Source organism: Lemur catta, chromosome 4, assembly GCF_020740605.2.
Source record: "Lemur catta isolate mLemCat1 chromosome 4, mLemCat1.pri, whole genome shotgun sequence".
Lineage (NCBI taxonomy): Eukaryota > Metazoa > Chordata > Mammalia > Primates > Lemuridae > Lemur > Lemur catta.
This window is the reverse complement of record NC_059131.1, coordinates 107,842,074-107,859,405: the sequence shown is the minus strand read 5'-3', so window position 1 is coordinate 107,859,405 and position 17,332 is coordinate 107,842,074.

The following is a 17,332-nucleotide window of genomic DNA, read 5'->3' as shown; positions in this document are numbered from 1 at the left end:
TATAGAAAAGTTCAAAGACAGGACAGAGGCCCCCATATGCCTTTCAGTTTGCCCTGTCAGAGCTCACATCACTGGAGTAGGAACGAACCCAGACTCGGGCGTTGCCATTAACTGGCATCTAGCTCCAGGTTTCCTTAGCTTCCACCTCATGTCCTTGTTATGTCCCAGTGTCCCATCCAGACATTACATTACATTTAGCTGTCATGTCTGCTTAGGCTCCTTTCGGCTGTGACAATTTCTCAGACTGTCCTTGTTTTTGAGGACCTAGACAGCTAGCTAGCTTTCTCCTTCACCATTCTTTTTAAATTGTGGCCAAAAAACAAAAACAAACAAACAAAAAAACAACAACAACAACCAAAACAACCCCAAATCCCAAAACCATTATTAAGATCCATTTTAAATTCTGGTGCTGAAATGGCCAAAATGATCAAAAAATATTGACAGCTGTTATGAGATTTGGGGAGCAACTGGTGGGGGGGCTTGAACCCTTTTTCTAGAGAGAGCTCTGACCGCCACAGCTTTTGTGCATCCAGGGTTACTATGTTAATTAGCGAGAGCTGGAATCTGACCCAAAGACAGAGGAGAGAGGCTGCCAGCATCTCAGCTGTGCGATGTTTCTGTCCATTTTTCATGCTAATCCGGATCTGCACTTCACTTAAGATTCACTTTAATGAACCTATTACAGAGAGATCATGGCTCCCACAAGTCTTCCTCCTAGTCTGAAATCCTATAAAATTTATAAAAACAGTTTTTATCACACTGTCTTGTGTAGCTCAGTAGCTTGAAGCAGGCTAGGTTGGCTTCCCAACCAGACTGTAAGGTCCTTGACACCAGGGGCCAACTTTCTTACTTCTTTTATACTCTTTGCAACAGTTTTATTATTTTATAGATTGGGCAGACAGGGAGAAAAGACAGAGTGACTCGGCTGCACAGAAAATCTGCTGAAATGAAACATGGCAACGACGAGTGACGTTCATTTACAGTTCACCAGGGCTGCAGCTGAGGGAGGCAAGGGAAGTGCTTGGCTCCCGTGCAAAATTTAAGGGGACACCAAAGAACTCAGTAATCAAGATAAGTACTAGTTTAATGCAATATTTAAAAAAGTTATTTCCATGCAAAAGTCTTGATGAACAGAGTACCAGAATTTTAAATAAAGACAAGATGTTATTGTTTGTTTTATGGCCCTGTATCCTTGTCTAAATGACAGTCACTTCTAATCAGTCCAGGGTCCCAGACCTGCGGAGTTGCGTCATCACTCACCAGGTGACGTACGGGCGTCGGCCAGAACACGCAAACAGCCTGGGACATGCTGGGCGCTAGACAGTGTTCTGTTCTTTGTACATTTTTCATCAACTTTTTACCTTTGGTTCAAAGTATGTGAGGATGTTCCCATAGCTGCATTTAGAGATGCACATTGTTCCTTTTTGTCAGCTCCATATGACTCCTTATGACACTGAAATTTATGAAGAGCTTTAACATTTATCATTTCATTTAATCCTCTGGGGGGAAAAGTCCTGTGAGTAGATGGTGTCATCTTCATTTTAGAAAAAAAGAAAAAAAAACTCTTAATCTGGGCCTCAGATTAAGTTACTAACCCAGCAACACTGAGCTGGCCCGTGGTGGAGCTGGGATCCCAATGTGACCTGACCCAGATTCCCAACTCGGGCTGCCTGGGCAGACGCCTTTGTAGACACGACCAAACTCTCTGCTCCTCCCGTCTCAGCTCTGTGCACTCACATCCATCTCTGCTATTTCCCCTCTGCAGGGGATATGTGCACGCCTGTGTGAGCACGTGTGTACACGTATGTGTGCACATGCATGTGTTCAGAGTACGAGAAGATGTGAAATAAAGAACACAGGTGCCTGTGGCATAATTGCATGAGCATGTGTGCATGGGTGTGTGTTAGCTTGGGCATGTGTGCACAAGGATATGCTTACATGAGCATATGTGTACACACATGTGCTTGTGTGAGCATGTGCATACACATGTATGTGTTTGTGTATGAAAAGACATGAAGCAGAGAACAGAAACAGTGCAAAGGAGGAAGGAGGGCTGAGGCTGCCGTGGGCAGAGTTTACGTCTGACGGCCTTTGTCTCCCGGACAGCGCTGTTCCCACTCTCCGTGGCATTTGGAGAGCTGGCAGCAGCCCTGGGAGCTCAGAAAGGACTTTACTCACTTCTTCCTGGGGGGAGCCATGGCCACTCCCCACCTGCCTTCCTTCCCAGGCTTAGGGGGAAGGCTCAGAATCTTGGCACACGACGTAGAAGTTGCCACCGCCAAGGCTGTAAGAACAAAGTAACGTGTTCTTTGGGGAAGCTTTGGTTTGCCTTTTCTAAGTGAGTGCCTGAAAGACCCATGCAAAGGTGCAGCCTGGCTTCTGACTAGTAATGGGACTGTTCTTGGTGTGCATCAGGAACTGTTCCACAGAAGGTAAAACAGTCTCTGAAACGCCATCTCCTCCCCAAACCTCTGCCCAGCATAAAAACCTGAGAAATCGTTACACGGAGGACCACACACTGGCAGCTTTCAGCAGTGTTCCTGGCTAAATATTGTTGTAGCCTGTGTTAGTTTTGATAGGATTAGTCATGGAGTCCTGATATAAGACTCCCAGGATCCCTGTTGGCTGGACAGCCTGTTAAAATATTGTTTTATTTCCTTGCAGTTTGCAAGCTCACAGAGTCCTGCGAGACTTTTTTAAGTATATTGTTTCTTGGCCAATGTGTTTCAAAACATAGCAGCTCAGACGGGGAGAGAGGCAGCTGCTTTGCCTGAGAGTGTTTGAGGAAATACCCCACAAAGGTAGACAAGAGACTGCCATATGATGTGGGCAGGCCCAGGGGACACCCCACGGGGGAAGGAGCTGGTCCTGTGGGTTGGCCTGGGTGTGGTGGCCACTCATCCCTCACGGTGCTAATGTTTATGCATGTGGAGAGCTCAGGACAGGCTCTGCCGGGCAGCCCAGATGGGACGCAGGCCTGTGGTGGGGGAAGGCTGTGAGCAGCCAGGCGGTAGGAGCTTTAGGGAGTGTGGCCCATACATTTAAGACAAGTGCCATGAAATGTGGGCCACGGAGCTATTCTGAAGCCTGGAAGCCAGGCTCCAGACATGAGAGTGGGCTCTTCCACCAGCCAGGAGCTACTGTCTCTGTTTCACTTTGTTTTAGCTTGGTCCAAGGACTGTAGTGAAACTGGTAGGTGGCTGGACAGCTTGTTGGACCTATGGCTATTCTGGGTAATGTCACTTGTTTTGAACCGTACGGTGCCCAGGTTTTGGTGTCCAGGCCTTAGTGAATTTGGTGGAAAAATAATGCCTTTAATAAACTACTATTAGTGAATGGCTACCTCATCCCCTCTGTTTTTGATTTGTTTATTTTTTTAGAAACGGGGTATCCCAGGCTGGCCTCAAGGATCAAGTGATCCTCCCACCTCGGCCTCCAGAGTAGCTGGGACTGTCGCCTTGTGCCGCGGTGCCTGTCTTCTCTGTATTTTTCACACTTCAAACATTTTAGGCTAATTTAAAAGATCACAAAACAATGAGGCCAAAATTTTACAAGTTTTGTGTCATTTCTTTTCCTAAATAAATGTCTTCTAAATCTTGTTACTTTATGGACTTCCAGCCTCTGTTATCCTATACACCTTCCTGCATGTTGTCCCAAAAACCTCTTCGTCCTAGGCTACTCTGATTGTGCCATTGCTTGGTTCCCGATTGTCAGAATTCACCAGAGTTCTCAGCGTGAATGAATGCCCGGGACCACGGCGGAACAGGCAATGCAGGCCGGTCAAATGCACAGACGCGTGAAGGGTGTGACGGGAACAGCAGGAGTGAGTCCTTCCGCGTGGCTCGTCCTCGCCTCTCCCTTTCCTCTCTCTGCTCCAGAGGCTGCAAACAGGCTGCCGCCATGGGACGCCCACCCCACAGCCACGCTGGAGGGCGTGCCTTTCCTGACCGTCGCTGCCTGTAGGGGCAGGGGCGGACTCAGTGCCCCACAAAGCTCTCCCGAGTCACCTGGTCTACAATGTTCAAATCCTGTAACCCGCAGACTTGGGATATCATTCACCCCAGAGGAGTTTGCGTTTTTTATGTACATGGTTACATCCTGTCTTTTACATGCATTTTACCTGTCTCTGTCTTAGCAGGTCGATTTCTCAGGGGCAGGAAGACAGTCCTTTGTTTCTTCCGTCCCTCCTCCTGGCTTTTACCAGTGATCTGCAGCTCAAAGATCCCTGATAAACAGGGTGACTTAAGCATTGTAATGAGCCAGAGCACAGAGCAAGGCTGTGCGAGCCAAGGGTGCACACAGCTGTGGAATAAGACGTGCATTCATTGCTCGGGTTGCGGCCCGTGTGCGGAGGGAGAGGCCCTGGGCAGCCCGGTAGGCAGCTCAGTTCCAGCTACCCAGCACCCAGCGGTCGCCGTGCTGACGGCGTCGTTCAGCCGTGTCCGATGGGGTGATCGGACCAGTGGAAACATACGGTGTTTTATTTGGTGGCGGCAGAGCCGTTTCTGTTTTTATTTGTTGTTAACGGGGGTGTGTGTTCGTGTCAGGACCACACACAGCACTGAGAAGCTGCCACCTGCTTGGAACAAAAACGAGGCGCCTTCGTCCCAGGCCTGAGTTTATCTCAGGTGTGGTGTAAGCGGCGTCACCGGCTGGGAGAAGGGAAAAGGGGAAAGGGCGGAGCAGATGCTGATAATTTCACCCTGGAGGGCGGCTCTCTGAACTGCTCGGCTTTGGGTTTTCATTCGTTTTCCTAAGTCAAAATGGCTCGGGAGCCTGGGAACAAACGCCCTCTGGGGAAGGGGCGGAAGCCTGCATTTCCGAGTTACATGCAGTTTCAGAACGTCCTTAATCATGGTGTCAGGGTGTATGTTAAAATGAAGGAATTCCCGTCAAGCCTTATGTTGAAAAGCTGCAAACAACAAAGCTTCTCACAGAACACAAAAGCAGCTGTTTAGGTTGCTCCCCAGAGCAAGGCCAAACTTGTTTTTCATTTAACTGTCCCGTGGGGCTGGCTGTGGCTGATCCTCTGTCACTGCAGAGTGCGATTCCTCCTGCAGGAGCCCACGGGCCGCGCGGGCCGGCGCAGGTGGCGGCGTGGCCGTCCTTCCGCGGGCGGCTGGGTCGGGGGCCTCGGGGGCGGCCGGACGCCGGCTCCCGCACACCTCTTCCCCTGCCGCCCGCCGGTGTCGCCGACGGGAGTGGGGGCCGCGCCACTGTTGTGCCGATGAGGCGACAGAGGCCGCGGGGGCTCTCGGGGAGAGCCGGGAGCAGGACTGGGCTCCCGCCCCGGGGGCGTCTGTTTTGTCCCGCGCACCGGCCGGGTGCTGGGCCTGCCCCGCGCGCCCGCGCCCTGGAGGGAGACGGAGCCACTCCGGCCGGTGCGTCCTTAACCCGAGCTCGGACGCAGCTTCCGAGCGCCCGAGAGCTCCTGCGCAGCCTGGAGCCTTCCGTGGCGGCGCCGCACTCGGGCGACCGCAGGGTTTCTCGGAGGGAGGCACACTGTGGCGCCGTTGTCAGTTCTGTCGTGAGTGTGCGCGGACAATAGACAGAGCGGCAGCAGCCAGAGCGGCGTCCCAACCGGGGCGCTCCGCCGGGCGGCGCGGTCCCCCCTCCGGCAAGCCGCCGGCTGCGGCCACTGTCACACGCCGGCGTGAAGGCCGCACTCAGACCCTAACGTGCCGGCCTGGGCGGCCGCCGGAGGCTCTGCCAGGGCCCCAGGTGGCCCAGCAACGACCACAGAACGCGCCTGTCCCTGCGGTCCCCTGTGCCTTCAGCTTCTCAGCTTTTGTCTTTGTCTTTTTCCCTTCGCCTCGCCCCTGTGTCTGTGAGTCAGGACTCTGTTTGCTTTGAGCTGGAGCCAGAGTGACCTCAGAGGTCAGTGACTCGTGCTCTGGCCCCGGATCGCGGCTACGGGCGTGCCCTCTGGGAGGCGTCCCCGCTCTCTGAGGGAAAGGACAGTCGGGGCCCTTCTTCTCTGGTTAGGGACACTCCGTGTGGCTTAGTTTGCTGAGCTAAAGCAGGAGTGTCCTGCGGGCTCGCTGCTTCGGATTCCCGGGCAGAAAGGAGAGCGGCTGCTGCCGTCCCCACTCACACGGCTGCCAAGGAGCCGCCCTGCAGGGCAAGAGGGGCCTGGGGACACAGGTGCCTCGGTCTTCCCCGGCCTTGCCTCCGGGGCCGGCACGGGTGGGGAGAGGAGGCGGGCGGGCCCGCGGGGACGTTGCCGTGTGCAGCCTCACTCCTGGGCTGTTGTATCCTTGCTCCCATCTGCTCTTACCGCCTCGACAACCAGGGCAGGTCAATAACATCATCAGTCCCAGTTTACAGATGGGAAAATTGAGGCTCAGGGAGCTTAAGTAACTTGATCAAGATTATAATTCTGCAAAATAGCCAAACTATGACTCATTGTCTCCTTGCTCCAAAGTGTGCTGCCTCCCCCCACAGCCCACTGTGTCTGTGATTGATTGATTATTATTTTTTAACGGTGAGGAACCAGCTGAGACGCTGCGGCAGGGGAGTGGCGAAAGAGAGCCTGTTCCTTACAGAGGGCTCTTGGGCCAGAGGGAGACAAGCTGAGTGTGGGGTCAACAGGGGCTGTATAAGGTGGTCCCTGCCCATCCCGGAGGGGCGTCATACCGGGAACTGAAGAATGAGGGAGGAATGGGCATTTTAGAACAGATTAAGCGAGCAATAACCAGAAGGGGAAGGGCCAAATTACAAATGGCAAATGGCTAATTCAAAGCTCCATGGGAGGCTCTTGAAGAGACCCCGGACCCTGACTCTGTGCAGACCTGGAGGCTTGGATGCTCAAACACACACACACACGTTTTGTTTTGCTGTGTTTTGTTTTTGCCACTGGGAAATAGTAAGAAATACAGCATGCATTACTTAATGATGGGCATACAGTCTGAGAAATGCAGCCTTAGGCGATTTTACTGTTGTGCAAACATCATAGCGCTACTTACACAAACCCAGATGGTATGAACCACGGCACACCTAGGCCGTGCGGTACCGCTTGCTGCTCCTAAGTGACCAGTCTGTACGGCACGTTACTGTACAAATACTCTAGGCCATTGTAACACAATGGTAAGTATTTGTGTTTCACAACGCATCTAAACAAGAAAAGGCTACAGTAAAAATACAGTATAAAAGATGAAACCGTTCACCTGTGTAGAGCACGTACCACGAAGGGAGCTTGCAGGACTGGAAATTGCTCTGGGTGAGTCAGTGCGTGAGGGCAAGTGACTGTGAAGGTGTGGGACATGGCCATACACTACTGTGGACTGTAAGGTTTTTGGATAGGCCAGCACCAGAGAAAGAAAGACGAGCAGAGTTGAAAGGGGTAAGCAACGAGGCTTTATTGGGGCGCTCCCGGGCAAGGTTCACGGGCAGAGAGAGAGAGAGACCCGGGAAGTCGCACCGCTCAGAAGTCTGGGTGGGTTTATATAGTTTTTTAGGGCTTGGGGTTGGGAGTTTTTCTGGAGGGAAGGTTTTGGTGGGAAGAGTGAGGAATTTCTTTGTTACAGTTTTAGGGCAGGTATTTGAGGAATAGGAGGAGCTTCTTTTTCATTAGGGAGGGGAGAGTAGCCCGCCACCAGCCTTACATGGACTTTGTAAACACTGTGAACTCAGGCGACACTAAATTTATAACAAAATAAAGTGATTGCACTATAACATGATGAGGGCTACCGTGTTACCAGGCAATAGAGGTTTTTCAGCTCCATTATAATCTTCTGGGACAACTGTCATCTAGGCAGGCTGTCGCTGCCAGAAACATCGTCATGTGGAACATGGCTGTGTACATACTTGTCTCTGCCTTCAGTCCCTGGCACAGAGCTCCTAAAACCCTTCTAATTTCCTGAGAGAGAGGGATGCCAGGAGGCGACTGCTCAGGCAACTCTTGGTGGGCCCCTAGACAGCCTCCGGATGGGAGCTGGTGGCCAGGAAAACCAGCTACGTGACAGAGGGTAGGAACTTTCAGCCCCACCCTCCAAACTCCGGGGAGGGGAGAGGGGCTCAACGGTGAGTTGATCATCAATGGCCAATGATTTAATCAATGATACCTACTTAATGAAGCCTCCAAAAAACTCCCCTAAGTACTGGGTTCAGGGAGCTTCCAGATAGCCAGACACGAGGAGGTTTCCGGATGGTGGCGTGCCAAGAGGGGGTGGAAGCTCTGCACCCCGTCCCACATGCCTTCCCTGTGCGTCTCTTCCATCTGGTCATTCATCTGTAGCCTGCGCAATATCCTTTGTAATAAACCAGTGAGTATAACTAAGTGATTCCCTGAGTTCTGTGAGCTGCTCTAGCAAATTAATGAAACCCAGTCTGGGGAACTCAGAATTAGAGCCAGCCAGTCGGAAACCACGCGCAAAGCAAATGGGGCTTTCAACTGGCATCAGAAGTCGGGGAGGTCTTGTGGGACTGAGCCCTCAACCTGTGGGATCAGACGCTGTCTCCAGGTGGATAGTGCCAGAGCTGAATTGAATTAGAGGACACTCAGCTGGTGTCCACTGGAGAATCATCTGCAAAATTGCTTCCTTAGTGGGGAGAAATACCCACACATTGGTGACCAGAGGTCACAAAAGTATTCTATGTTGTGAGAGGAGGATGGTAGGAGAAATTGAGATTGTTTTTCCTGTAGCTCACAGGCCCTGATAGGAATTTATCCTTCCATTAGAGCACAGCATGCTCTATCCATCCTCTATTGCTGCATTCAACCTAAGACTCGCGCTAATTTTTGACATTTTTTTTCATTTCAAAACTGAGAAGATTCTCAAAAGAAAATGTCACTCCAGCAGAAAACTCTTAAAGCTTTCCAAAACAATTGCCGTTCACCACGCACTTCCTACTTCTGTCACCACTGCAGTGAATTAGTTGTGTGATTACGCGTTCGACGTTCATAAAGGCTGGGATCAATTCCATCATTCATTCATTCAACAGTCGTCTACTGAGAGCCTACGTGTGCCGGACGCTGCTCCAGTGTGGAGACACAAGAATAAAGGAAACGAGGGATTCCACAGTGAACCGTCTCCATTGTTCCGTGTCCCCGCGCCTGGGAATCCCAGCGCAGCAGCAGGCTCTCAGTGGATTTCAAATAACAGACGAACACCCTTCCCGCCTGTTCTCCCCGCCCCAAATCGTTCCTTAATGAGAGGTTTGGGTCCTCACCCAGCCCGCCAGGACAAGCCCCCTTTCTTCAGCAAGTGCCCTCATGCTGCTGTCTCTGCACACAGCCCTGTGCAGGTGGCCTGAGGTCAGCACCACTCTGTCGGCCACTCTAGGCACGGCCCAAGGACAGCGACAGAAAAAGAGACACGATCAATGCCCATCCCAGCAGAAAGAAGGAGGAGGGCCGAGCAGGGAGGGCTGAGCCATTTTTCTTGGCCAGCCGTGTAGCCACTGGCCATGTCTTGGGCTCCGGCAGGGAGCCTGGCTGCCACCCTGACCACTGCTCTGTGCAGCGTGACCCAGCAGGACTGTGACATGTCAGTGGGGAGGGTGAGTCATCAACAAAGCTGCTGTCCAGAGTCCCACAGGCTCAGCCTGAGAGGCTGGTGCTGGTATGTTTATTCACCCTGGAAAACAAAAGGCTATGTCTCCGCTGGGTTCCTCTTCCCTGGTCCAGGGACTCTGGGCCTGTCCTTGTATAGAGGCGCTGGGAGGACCTGAGCCTTAGTAAGGGAAAGACGTATGTCCCACTCTGGGAGCTGCCACTGTCTGAACAGACGAGGAATTGTGGGAGTCTCTCCAATTCTCCAAACCTTGGTTTTCTTATTTGGAAATGGGTTTAGTTATGTCTACCCCCAAGAAGTTGTTGAAAGGTTATTTGTACAGCATCTGGCACTTAATAAATGATGAATGTCATTTCCCAGTCTTCCCAATTGGGATCCAACCCAATTTTATACTCATGATAACTGTATATCACAAACCACAACCTTAATTTTAATCTTGTCTCTGCCTGTACGTCATGTCATGGCTGAGGGAACAGAGGGATAACCCATTCCAGCCTCCAGCCCCCACCCCCCACACTGGCCTTGCTCACACGCTGGTGTCGGTTCGCTCCACCCCATGTCTGAGCACAGCCACCCCCTCTGTGACCTGGGGTTTGCAGCCTCCCTCACTGCCGCTGCCACTTCCCACCCTTTATACTCCGACACTTTCCACGTTCCTCACTCTTCTCTAAAACTCATGAATTTCCTTTCTGGCCCTTAGAAATTTCTCTGACTCTTCTTGCGTACTCCTCTTGGGTACTTCTTTATAGACTTAGAGGAAGAGATTCTGCATACTCACAGACTGAAGCCTTCCTTCTTCCCGCCTCCTGTGTTTTGCCCATTTGCTCTCTTGCCTACCCCCCATCTCTTCCATCACCTCTGCTATAAAACCTTACATGGACCTCGCTGGCCTTCCAGATCCTCTTGCTCTCCCTCAGGACACTGGCACTGCAGCCCTTCCCAAGGTGTAGGCCAGAGCCACCATGCCAAGGATCGCTGGGACTGCTCATTAGAACGCGGATTTCCAGCCTTTGTTCCCATCTCAAATGAATGAGGGCCTGGGAATCTGGGTTACATTTGAAAAACTCTCTCCTTTTAAAACATATTTTCTTTATACATTTTAAAATTACACAAGTGGCACAGCACTACAACATAAGCCCGTATAAGTTGTCACAAATCTCTCACCTGCAGTCTCTATCCTTTTCTCTCCGAGTAGCCAAGGTCAAACAGACTTATGTCTATCCATCAATCCTCAGACAAACACGTATGCAAATATATAGACAAAATCACACAGTGGATTTTTACAGAAATGGAATCATGCTGTATAAATTACTGTACCAATTGCTTTCCTTTTGTATCACTATAGCAGGGACATCTCTCTGGGTCAATAGATGTGCTATCGTGCTACCTTGTTCCCTTTAATAGCCATACACTGTTTCGTGTATAGACGGGCACACCTAATAAAACCCTCCCTCCCGTTATGGGCATTGGGATTGTTTCTAATGTGTGTCTGCTTGTTTGTTTGATACCATAAACAATACTGTAGTTAGCATCCTTGTGTCTGTACTTGTATGTGCTTTTATTTTTATAGAATAGATTCATAAAACAGGATAGTTCTGTAAAAGGATATATGTAATTTTAAAACATATTGGTGCATTGCTTTCCTAAATTGGGACAATTCCCACTTTCCCTAGCAATCTCCACCACTGCTTATTTCTTGCCTTCATGAAAGCATTAGGTATTTAATTCTTTTCTCTCTTTTTAAAATGTTTGTCAATTACATACTAAGGGACAGTGTCACGTGTTTCTTTATTTTACATTTTTCTCACTGTCAGTGAAGTTGAGCATCTTTTCCTATGTTTACTGACCTTTTAGATTTCTTCTGTGGGAAGCCTATTTATATCTTTTCACCATTTTCTTATTGAGTTTGTCTTTTTCTTGTGAATTTGTAAAAATTCTTTAAATATTGTGCATACCAATCCTTTTTCCATTCTAAGTGTTGAAAACATTTTCCCAGTAGACTTATTTCTATTATCTTAGATAACGCACTTTTTTCTTTTTGCCGTATGAAAACGTGTCATTTTCATTTAGTCATATATGTCTGGTCTTTCATTCGTGGCCTCCGGGGCCCCCATCTGGCACAGGCAGAGCACCCAGACTGTGCGCTTACACAGAAATTCTCTTCGGTTAAAAATACTTTTATTACTTGTAGTTTATTTTTAATATTTAAGTCTTGAATCCTTTGGGACTTACTTCTGTGTATAGCGTGAGATGTCAGTTCAGTTACTATTTCTTTCAGATGAAGCACTAATTATATCAGCACCATTTATTATTAAAACAATTCTTTTTTCCCTAAATGGAGACATCACCTCGGGTGTATGTTAAGTCCTTGATGTCTCCTGAATCTACTTCTGGGCTCCAGTCTCTCTTACCCACCCGTGGGACCATCTCTGTGCCAGTGGCAGGCTTTGCTGAATTACAGTAGCTGTACGGCTGTTTATTACGTGGCAAACAAGGAGAGAATCCGCATCTGTTGTAGGCTACTGTGGTGAGTGTCATTGACAAAAAGTGTGATTTGGGGCAATGTGGGTTAATTTCTGCACTGGGAGCTGCAGTTTCTTATCTGGAAAATTCAAGGCAAAAACTCTGGCTTCCTTCCAGCGGCTGCAGGATGCCATGGGCGCGTCCCTTTCCGTCTCCTGCCAGCGTGGGTAGCACCCTCGCAGGGCTCACCTTGGCGCAGGCCCCGTGCCCGGGGCTGCTTTCCGGGTGGGCTGACCAGGAGCCCCACTTCCGTGCGGGCTGCTCCTCACCCCCTTCCCGCGGCTCCGCTGCGTCTTCAGTGACCGCCTCTGAGCTGATGACGCCACATGGTCCCCAGCGCTGACTTCTCACAGAAGTCCATTCCTTTGTTTTCCCTACTATTATTTTAGTTCGTAGAGTTTTTTTTCTTTTTTTTCCTTTAGTTATTTATGCTCTTCCTTCTTCCGAGCAGGATTTGCAGTGGCTCCCATTCGGCTCCCAGCTGCCCGCGGGCAGCCCAGGCTCGCCCCACGCAGAGCCCGCACTGTCCCACGCAGGCACTGGCTCCTCCGCCGTCACCCCAGCCTGGTGCAAGCAGCCTGCCGGTGACTCCGCCTGGACGCCTCACGCGGCTCACAGCCCGCCAGGTGTCATAACCTTGTGGGTCTCCCTCCGCAGCGTCTCAGTGACACGTCGCTCTAAGCCTGCTGACCTGCCTTCAGCTGGGGCCCCAGCAGCCACGTCTCTCTGGGGACCTCTGCCGCACCCCGCCCTTCCGCGCCTCCTCACCTGCGACCTATGGCTGCTTTTGTGGCCAATCTAATCATACGACATCCCTGAGCAGTAACACCCTGTTGGGGTCTGCTCCCTGTCAACACCACCCAGACTTCTTAGAATGGTACAGGAAGCTCCCAGGCTCTGTCTGTATGACTTTTTTTTTTTTTTTTTTTTTTGGTTTGTTTTCTATTTGTGACACTATTTTGTTCAAATGTCTTTTAAAGTGATCAAGAAAGGAAAGTCTTGGGAGGAAATTTGTTAACCTGGTGGGGAAACGCTAAGGTGAACCACATCATCCTTTCCAGCGAGGCTGCTACGCTAATGAGCACTGTCACTTCCAGAGAAGTGGAGGCCTGGGGCAGGGAGTCACCGGCCCCTTGCTCAGAGCTGGTCTCAGCCCGGCCTGGAGAAGAGGAAAGCTTGCCTGGGGCAAGAGCTCTTCTCTTTCCTGCTAAGAAGGTGCAGGTACAAAGGGCTCTTTTGTTTGGACAATTGGAACAAGCAGGGAGGTAATTAACAGGCGCTACATGGCCTCTTGCATGTGCCTCCTAACACTCAGCAGAGTGCATTTCAGGTACCTCCCTGTCGTTGCATGGAACAGTTGTCGGTTCCTGCTTGTGGCTGAGTCATATTCCATGGAACGGGTGGACCGCGGTGTGCTCATCTCTTCACCAATTGAAAGGCATTTGGTTGGTTTCCCAGGCCAGAGCAAGGGAAAGGCACGTGCACTAAAGCCCCACAGGTATCAAAGCATAACAGGTAACAGGTGAAGTTAGCAGGGCACGTTCCTATTAATAACACTACAATCTATTAACAGTGGCAGCCCCTAAGTTTATTGTCGCCCAGGTTCTCTGCTAAACATGCAAAGAGCATTTGCTCATTTAATGGTCACCACAGGCCGAGCAGGTAGGACCAGGGAGGCTTCCCTTCAGCAGCCGGGGAAGTTGCTGTGTGTGAAGTAGCTCACCCCGGGCTGAGCCAGGCCAGCGCTGCGCCCCTGATCTGAGACTGCCTGTCTGCAAAGCTGGGGAGACGGCGCTTCAGCCCATGTGGTGACAAAGCCCACGTGAAGAAGAGATTTTTTTCCAATCAGTGAGATTGCGCCCAGCTCACACAGAGCTGGAACTGTCCCCTGTGACACACATTAGCACCTCCTTCTCGCCCTCTTTTCAAAGCTGCTCCTCCTGGCAGCCCCCTGGCGGGAAAGCAGCCTTCTGCGGGATCAGGATCCCGGCTTCTCCCTCAGCGATACAAAGACCAGGTAGCTGGCACTTTGATATATGACCAAGTCACCACTTGTAGGGACTCACTCACATTTTTCTATACTTTAAAAAAGATTGATACATAATAATTGTACACATTTACAGGGTACACAGTGATGTTTTGGTACGTATGATGTCTAGTGATCAGATCAGGGTAAACAGTATATCCATCACCTCAAACATTTGTCATTTCTTTGTGTTGGAAGTATTCGATACCCTTCTCCCTAGCTGTTTGAAACTATATAATACATTACTGCTAGCTGTTGTCATCCTAATCATATAGAACACTAGAATTTATTTCTCTTACTTAGCTGTAATTTTGTAGCCTTTAACACATCTCTTCCTATCCCTCTCAGTTACATTTTTTTTTGACAAGCAACATATTCCTTCTGAGTATGGGTCTGAGAATAGCAGCAGGGTACTTCCCTTTCCCTCTGTTATGTTTAGAGTTGATGTATGCATTTACTTTAAAATGCATGAAAGCTCTTAGTCGTTGATATTGTAGATACTTACACTGTTACTTTACTAAAACGGCACCTTTGTGGCAAAAGCATCTTTCTCTTTTCTTTTCTTTTTTTTTTTTTTGAGACAGAGTCTCATTCTGTTGCCTGCGCTAGAGTGAGTGCCGTGGCGTCAGCCTAGCTCACAGCAACCTCAAACTCCTGGGCTTAAGTAATCCTACTGCCTCAGCCTCCCGAGTAGCTGGGACTACAGGCATGCGCCACCATGCCCGGCTAATTTTTTCTGTATATATATTTTAGTTGTCCAGCCAATTTCTTTCTTTTTTTTAGTAGAGACGGGGTCTCGCTCTTGCTCAGGCTGGTCTCGAACTCCTGACCTCCAGCGATCCTCCCGCCTTGGCCTTCCAGAGTGCTAGGATTGCAGGCGTGAGCCACCGCGCCTGGCCCTGGCAGGTTCTTAACACTGACTTAAGGTCCGGCTTGAGGAGAAAGGATGTCTTTGCACAGACTGATGGTCTTCTTGGAGTGGTTTTCAGCAAAGGGCCACAGTCCTCTACTGGCCTGATTTTAATGTTGCTGTGAGAACCTGGTTATAGCGCCCCCGTGTGTTCTGTGTACCCTTGTAATATCTTAGATCTTAAAAGAGCTTTTCTCTTTTTCTTTTTTTTCATTTTTTTAACTCAAACTGTAATTTATAGAGTTTCACCCATTTCAGCGCAGGGTTCTACAGGTTTTCACAAACACAAGCAGTCACGGAGCCACCTCCACAGTCAAGACGCAGAACAGTCACCCCCAAGGCCCCTGTGCTCTGCTGGAGCAGGCCCCTCCCCCACCGCGGGCAGCCACAGATGTGCTTTCTGAAGCTGCAGTTTTCCCCTTTCCAAAATGTCATATCAAGAGTGTCACACTGTACATGGCCTCTTGCATGTGCCTCCTGACACTCAGCAGAGTGCATTTCAGGTACCTCCCTGTCGTTGCATGGAACAGTTGTCGGTTCCTGCTTGTGGCTGAGTCATATTCCATGGAACGGGTGGACCGCGGTGTGCTCATCTCTTCACCAACTGAAGGCATTTGGTTGGTTTCCCGTTTTGGTGATTGTGACCAAAGCTCTGTAAACATTCCTGTGCGTGTTTCTGCGCGGACATGTTTCCATTTCTCCCAAGAGTAGGATCGCTGGATCATAGTGAAACTCAAACCATGGTTCCTGTTCTCTCACTCAGCAAAGCCACCAGGCAACACAGAACACATCTGTGACCACTGCGGGAAATGGGGTCTCCCCACCAACAAGCGGCAGACGCCAGGTCGCTGTCCTCCCGCTCAGCTCTGACACTGCATGCCGGGAGATAGCGTCAGATCCCACAGGTTCAAGGCTTCGTCCCCACGACTGCCCCCAGCACATGCGCGCACTCCTAGACGCCATTACAAGTCTGAGCCTCCAGAAATTCTAACCAACTGGTTTCAAGTTGGGGTTCCCACGAATCCCCTGTTTGGGCTCGATTAATTTCCTGGAGTGGCTCCCAGAACTCAGGGAATCACATTTACTGGTTTATCATGAAGGATATTCCAAAGGACACAGATTGAGCTGGGCAGGGTGGCTCGCACCTGTGATCCCAGCTACTTCGGAGGCTGAGGTGGGAAGACAGCTTGAGGCCAGGAGTTCATGACTAGCCTGGGCAACATAGCAAGATCCCATCTCTAAAATATTTTTTTTAAAAATTACCCAGGTGTGGTGGTGTGCATCTGTAGTCCCAGCTCAGGAGACTGAGGTGGGAGAATTGCTTTAGCCCAGGAGTTTGAGGTTCCAGTGAGCTATTATTGTGCCACTGCACTCCAGCCTGGGTGACAGAACAAGACCTTGTTTCAAACACAAACACACACACACACACACACACACAAAACCGAAAGAAAACAAAGGATACAGGTGAAGACATGTGTAAGGCATGGTATGTGGCAAGGGGTGCAGAGCTTCCAAGCCTTCTCTGGGCTGACTACCTTCCTGGAACCTACACATGTTCAGCTCTCTGGAAGCTCTGCAGACTTGTCCTTTTGGGAGCATGATGGAGGCTTCATTGTGTAGGCGTCACTGAGACATGGTGAACCATGTCAAAACGTGATTGGACAGAAAAGGGTATGATCTAAACCCAGCAAGTCCTGTTCGGATTCTTCTTGGCCTCTCTGTGTAGCTTCCTTCCTCCAGGGTGTGGGGTAGGACGAGGTCTGGCAGGTGAAAGGGCTGGTAGGAGAAGGTCAAAGAAGAGTCTGTTTACTGTAACAGGGGCTATGGGAGTTATGAGCCAGGAACCATGGACGGAAACCACTGTGTGTGTGCGTGTGTGTACGCGTGTGTATGTGTGGCTGTGCATAACATCACAAGAAAATGCCCAAGTGTTATCCAAAGTGGCTGGACCATTTTTACATTCTCACCAGGCTCATAGGAGAGTTCAGGTTGGTATTTTTAAATTTTAGCCATTCTAGTGGATGTGAAGTGGTATCTCATTGTGGTTTTCATTTGCATTTCCATAACAGCTGACTGTCTTGAGCATCTTTTTATGTGCTGCTTTGCCATTTCTGTATCTTTGGTGATGTGTCCAAATTTTTTCCCTATTTTTCAATTAGGGTATTTTCTTACTGAGCTTTGAGAGGTCTTTCTATATGATGGATACCAGCTCTTTATAATGCTTTGCAGTTAATTTTTCTTCCAGACTGTGGCTGGTCTTTTCATTCTATTCAGTGTCTTCTGAGGAGGAAAACTGGTTGATTTCAACCAAGTCCAGTTTATCAGTTTCTGCATTTGTGCATTTGTGCTTTTGGTGTC